The sequence below is a fragment of the Montipora capricornis genome, chromosome 8, assembly GCF_036669925.1.
Source record: "Montipora capricornis isolate CH-2021 chromosome 8, ASM3666992v2, whole genome shotgun sequence".
In the NCBI taxonomy this organism is placed as follows: Eukaryota; Metazoa; Cnidaria; class Anthozoa; order Scleractinia; family Acroporidae; genus Montipora; species Montipora capricornis.
In genome coordinates, this window is record NC_090890.1 from 49,886,366 (window position 1) to 49,893,034 (window position 6,669).

The window sequence follows — 6,669 nt, forward strand, 5'->3', positions numbered from 1 at the left end:
ACATCTAACCTAATATACATGCACCTCTTTGTAACATGCACTCTTTTGTTGCTACTTTATCACCGTTTACTCGATGTTACATTTTACATTCTTCGATCCTTAAACAGAAAAAGAAAACCTAACAAGTTCTAAGTGTCCATTTCTCGTAGGATTTTTTCCTTTTGTTGGCGGTATTCATCTTCAGTGAGGACGTTGTCAGCGAGTAGCTGTTTTAAGTCCTTAAGCTGGTTTATGAGCTGTCCCCGTTTTTCAACCTGAAAAAAAATAAGCAAAACAGACTTATTCAAATGTCGATTCCTGATTTCTTTCTTTTTTGATAACGTAAAATACGTTTCTCTGCACTAACCTTTTACGATGTGCTAGGCTGTAGTTGCTGATTCCGGGATCCCAAAGCCATCATGGATGCGGCTACTGCCGCTGCCACGGTCTCAGCTATAGATGTTCCCTGGTCTGTTTTTTTCTGTGCTGGGGTCCCCTCTCTAAAATAGGGTACGTGTGGAGGTTCGTCCTCAGAATGGTGTGTGCCAACAACCTGTTTAAAAGAACCCTGTTAGCTTTAGTAGCATTTTGCGCGAGTCTTTATTTAATGGTTTACATGATAAAAGCCTTCTCTGATTCAAATTCACTGGGGAACGAGAGTAAACTATTTATACCAGCATATTTGCCCATGCACGAAGTTTATAATCAGGCCAACGTCCCGCATGTTTTTTCTGTAAAGCACTGAACTTTCCATCCACTTTGGATTTTTTGGCTCGTTGTTCTGAAACTTCATACTCGTGTCCTTCATCTTCACTCGAAGACGTCAGGCCTTTAAAAAAATTGAACGACAAGTTTAACAAACGCGATATTGCACGTGGATACATAAGAGGTTACTGAATTGTTAAAAGAGTTTCATTCTACACTTACGCTTCTCTCGTTTCCTCTTATTGCTTTCTTTTTTCATTGACGAAGACATCTCAACGTGTGGGTCAACCCACAAGTTTATTTGGCCATCCACTTCCGTGTCATACGCAGACTGTAAAGTGCGGGCGTCGACTATGTGAAATTTTTTGTTTCCCCGGCCTTCAATGAAGTACCCGATTTGAAAAGATGTATTTTCAGCTGGTTGCATCAAATTCGAGTACTTTTGAAGCAAGTACTCCTTCAGTTCCTCGGCAAACGTAAATTTGGGAATATCCGTGAGCTCGAAATGCACAAATTTAGATTTCTTTTTCTTGTCCAAGATGCGAAGATGGACTTTGAATTTTTCTGTGCTTGTTTCCTGCTGCATCTCTTCCCGGTGTCTCAACAACAAATCTCAACAACATTGCATCCACGTGGGCCATTTATATAACGTCAGACAAAGGGTGAGAAAAACTATAATTAATTCCCTAGATGATCACCCTTAATTAACAACCTATCACGCCCACCACGCGCTGAATACTAGTAGCTGCAACAAAGTGCATGGTTTTCTTTATAACTGGGGGGCCTAAAACTGACGTGATTGTTATAGGTATATGGGAATAGTGCGAATGACCCTTGCAGTTGTTGTAACTTGACTCAAAGACATGTCGAAACATACCCTCAGCTGGTGATGAAAAAATTGTAAAAACAGTTCTGACGTGTGTCTGTAAAGTGTGAAATATCCCTTAACACGAGAGATTCACACCTACTTGGCAACTGCACCTGACATGAACTGGGCACGCAAATATAAAGATATATCAATATATATTCTGGAGGGTTCAAAATATTTGCAAATCACTGTATATATATATGCACACATACATATATATATATATATATATATATATATATATATATATATATATATATGGCAAATTATGGTATCCGTACGTGAAGGTCCGTACGTGAAGGTCCGTACGTACGTGAAGGTGCTACTTTTGAATCTTCCACTCTGCCTTGTCACTGAACTGGTAATGGTATCCTTGACTCGCACCTGACGTCATGGAGCATGTTGGTGTACTGAATAATAGCGAAGAAGTCTTTTTGGAATTTGGCCCTATCATCATGCAAAACCCGAGCCATATTTACTGGGTTGCCGTATGGCAATCCTAGTCGGAAAATTGGTAGATTTCTCCGTTTTTTTTTTATTTTCCGTGTCGGTAAAAGTCTTGCCTGTCACTCCCCTGGTAAGTGGTGTCTTTGTGCATAGAGCCTTCTACGCATATTTTCTTAGGATCCAGAGGGTAGTGGAAATGCGTAGATTTCTCTTTTGGACACAGTAGAATCATTAACTTAACCTGCAATGGCGTCGAAAGTCATGTAACGCGAATGGCGTTTTAGTGGATCCTTAAACAAAATATACCCTTATGGAGCTCAATAATGGAAAGTCAGTTGGATAAACTAGGCAGGCGGTGAAATACAAACACCTGGAATCTTAAAAGCGACGAATAATGGACTTCGACAACAATCTAGCGCCCGTCGAGCCGAAATCAAAGTGAGCTGTGTTTCTCAAATAATATGTTACCAATTGTGCTGTTATGTAGAACACTGAAACCAAATGGAAAATTCTCTGATAACTTATGGGTTCAACAAAGACAGAGAACGAATCGAACATCTTACGTGGATCTGTGATCAACTCTGCACGGTCTTCACGTAAAAAATAATAATTGGAAATGTGACCCCAAGAATTATTTGAAAGAAAGGCTGTCGTGTATTTTGTGCTTCATTATTCAAGGAAAAGGTTCTTCGTGTAAACGGTTTGATCCTGAAATTTAGTTTGTTGCAATATTGCGCATATTTGACACGATGGAGTTTCTTCTCCTCACGCACGTAATGAAATAGAAGTGGTTTTTGCCTCTAATAGCAAATATGTTGTTTGTTTCAAAAAAATTGTTCGCCGGAAAAGGTGGCCTTTATGAATTCATCACGTTTTATGATATGCGAGCGTAAGTGGATAGTTTTTATGGCAATAGTAAAGCATTTTCTTGTCAAAATGAGGTTAGCGTCTTTCTGGTGTGTTAAGTTAATTAAATCGTGAGTTCGTATTTGCCGTCTGCCGCGTAACCTTGATATCCACTCTCAAAAGTACCTCCAGAACCTACTTTTTGCGTAGAATAAGCTTTTAGAATAATGTTCTTGTTTTGCATAAAGCAAGCTAACAAAATCTGTACCTTGTTGAGTTCGCATTTGTTAGCGTTAATAGTATTTTCCGTCCGATGCTTCTGTTTTTTGAGGGGTATATTGGTTTGGTCTCCCATCCGGATACTAACCCTGCCGGACAGGACTTAACTTCAGTGAACTTTGGTATTACAAAGCTGGTGAAAAAAAGTTGTGAGGGAACTTGAAAATTATCAACATGTCAGCCCAGAAGCCAATGTTTCTCGCTTCTGTTTTATTTGTTATTCTTCAGAGACTGGAATGCTGTAGTTCAATACCACACAATTCAGTGCCTTCTGATTTTCTGTAACACGTACCACAGGCAACCCAGTGTATGCTTCACGGAAGCATCTCGTTGCTTTCATTTTGTACATCAACATGGCCGTCTAATCACGCGAGTGGAAGCCAAGAATTCATTATTCTGATCATTATGCTATGTCTCAGTAATATCTTCAGTTGACACTCTGCCACCACAGTCTCCATTATTAAAAGTAACGAAAATACCACAACTGACTTGGATTGCGTTTACCCAGCTAAATTTGTAAACTTTCTGTAAATAATTCTTTTTCAATCCCGGCGGTTATTGAGGAATTTGTTGCTTAAAAACTCCAGTTTAGCCAACTGAAAAACGTTCTGCTGATTTCTTGTTCATTGACAAAGTATTCAATTTCGTCGTTTCGTCACGGCGTTTCATCGTTGCGTTGTGGCGTTTCATCGTTTCGACTCGCCCACTAAGGGAATATATAATTCGATGCACATTACATGGGGTGTTACTTGATTTCGTGCATTTATACATGATGTATTTATCCATTATTTGCTCTCTCCCGATTGAAAATGGATTATTTGAAAAGCTACGTATGCCACAGCATTTAATTCGTCTTGAATCGATTGAATGATCGTTTTTATGAAACTGAAAATGGAATTGGATATCTAGTAACACACCTTGACAGAGTTTTCTATATTCTAGCACATGCATCTTCGTTATTTAACATTCCCCCTCAGCTGGAGTGTTTGTTGCAAAGAGCTCATCAAATGTTTGTTGTTCTTGGTGGTGATGACAATGCAAGTCATCACAAAGGCAGTTGTTCAAGTTTACAGAATACCGGGGTCGTCCCAGCATTATGTAGATATTCCTATAGAACTTCTAGAACAATACCTTGCTGGGCTACTTTACTGTGAATCAAGACGATCCGACGACGCATCATTGAATATCAACTCCATTTTGAAAAAACACTGTATTACAATACACCTGAATCATTCCTTATTCACTTCCATTAATGTTCTTGTTTTTGTTCATTTTTCAGCTTAATGTAATCGCTTAGTATTGCATTGCGCATCCCTACTGCGCACGATTTTCGCGTCATTAGCGCGCACACATGAGCACGTGCGCGTACAAAGCGCAAGAGATTTCCCTCAAACTAAGCCCGATAGCGAAATAAATACTTTTTTCTCTCAAACGAGCACGGTGACCGCCGATTTTTTTTTTCAGGTTTTTGCTAAGAGCAGTCTAATAAACAACATATTTGAAGAAGAAAAAAGTTTGATAGTAGAACATGATTTTTTTTGGAAAAAAGTTCCGTACTGGGTGTGTTTTAGCCAAGGCGAGGACTTCAAGCTAATCACGGATCTGTCCCAAAAAGTGCACTGTTCCCACAACCACGCAATCAAAAACGGCGTAAATGAAGCAATACTGCTTATGTGAATAAAAGAATCTTTATTTTTAAAATAAGATTTTGTGTCTTTGAAGTAACAAAGACTTAATTCTGTATGAAGGTGATTCGAATTTTTAATGCCCAATCAGTAAAAATACCCCATTTTAAGAGCCTGCTGACGCGTAAACAAGCACGGTGGCCCCATTTTTTTATTGCATTTTTTTAATGTTCATATCGTGAATGTTAATTATGCCAAGTTTCCAAAAAAGTTTGATAGTAGAACAATTTCAAGGGAAGTACCTTAATTAGTAGGTTTGAGGTAGAAAGTGAGCAAACAAAACCAACCAAACAAAGCAAAACAATGACGCGGTGCAACTACATCTAAACAGGAAACCATTCTCGGGTTTTGGATGCTTTAAGCTCATTTCTTTGGAGAGAGGAAGCATTTTTTACACATTAAGGTACTTTATTCCAGTTATCGGCTGCACCAAATCTAACACTGAATTTGCCATAATTATTTCTTGGCCGAGGTATAAACAGATTTTGGTTTGATCTTGAACATGTACAATATCGATGGGCCTCTCTGATTTTTGTGAAATAGGAGTCATAAATATCAGGAAGCAAGTTATTTTGATGTTTGTATACAAGCTCACCCATTTGTAAGTTAGTAATTTGAAATACGTTCAGTATACGTAATCAAGTAAACAAGGGTCTGCTATGATCTGATCAGCCTGATTGTGTTATAATCCTTGATACTCTTTTTTGTAGGAGTAGTAAAAAACAATTTAATTTAGTGGAGTAGGTACTTCCCCAAGACAGTGCAGTACGACAGATGTGAGTAAGATTGAGCTAAATATTGACATTTTAAAATATTCAAGGTAAGATGCGAACAAACTTTGTAAATAATACCAGCACATTTAGATCATCAAGAGTTTTTCCCTTCTTCCAGCTGGTTGGGAAAAAATGATGCTTCCCAGCCGCTCTTCCCGATAAACTTGTTCATTTCTGCCTTCGTAAAAAGCGACATTTTCTCCACTAGAGAGCACCTAACACTTTAAGGTTTCGGAAATTTTGCCTCAGTTTTGTTTAAGAAACCTCACCAGAGTATTCACAGAGTATTAACAACAGCACAACTCCCACCCTGCTTGGCAAATTTTCGCCTTTTGTACAACAAGTTCGGACTCGGATCAATAAGAAAACTGTCTTTCCTTTGAATGAGGTATTCCTCGAGTCTTTAAAAAGCAATAGCAACAGAAGGAAAACGAAGAGCTCTTTTTAATTTCTTCAAACAGATGACTTGATTTTACACAATTATGACAAGCCGGATCGAACGATGTAAGCCTACTAAAGTTTAAAATTTACCTCTTTACAATTTGAGCTTTAGGCAAATCGTTCCAACATTTCAGCCAAAACTGTAGCTCATCATTTTTTAATACCGATGACCTTCTGGTACTTAAAGAAGAAGCAGGAATGTAATTTTCTGCACGTCGGTCGTTCGTTTTCTCCTTACCTCCTCAAAAATACTGCGTGTTTATCCTAAAACGCCTCGATATCATGTTTGGCCGCTAACTCGACCCAGGTTGAACGCCATTTATGAATTCGGTGTATGTATTCTATCTTTCGTTAAAATATAAAAAAGCGGTTTTTGTTGTTCTTGTTGTTATCGTAATTAATAATAATGATAATTAACGTCATCGTTATCGTTATCGCTATCATTATCGTTGTCGCCATCGTTATCGTTATCGTCATCGCTATCGTTATCGTTATCGTTATCGTTATCGTCAATCAGTCCTGTTTTGGTATCTTTTCACGTTATGTCAAGCTCTAACTAGGCCCGGATAGGTGGCCATTAGGGATATACCAAACATTTATTATATGGTTCTGTCTCACAAAGACTGGGAACTACAAAATTCACAAA

At 38.4% G+C, this 6,669-nt stretch overlaps 1 protein-coding gene across 1 annotated transcript in view; it reads right to left on the reverse strand.

The window, feature by feature from the left end:
• LOC138014095 (polycystin-1-like) overlaps window positions 1–6,669 on the reverse strand; it is an 80,596-nt gene that overhangs the window by 26,681 nt on the left and 47,246 nt on the right.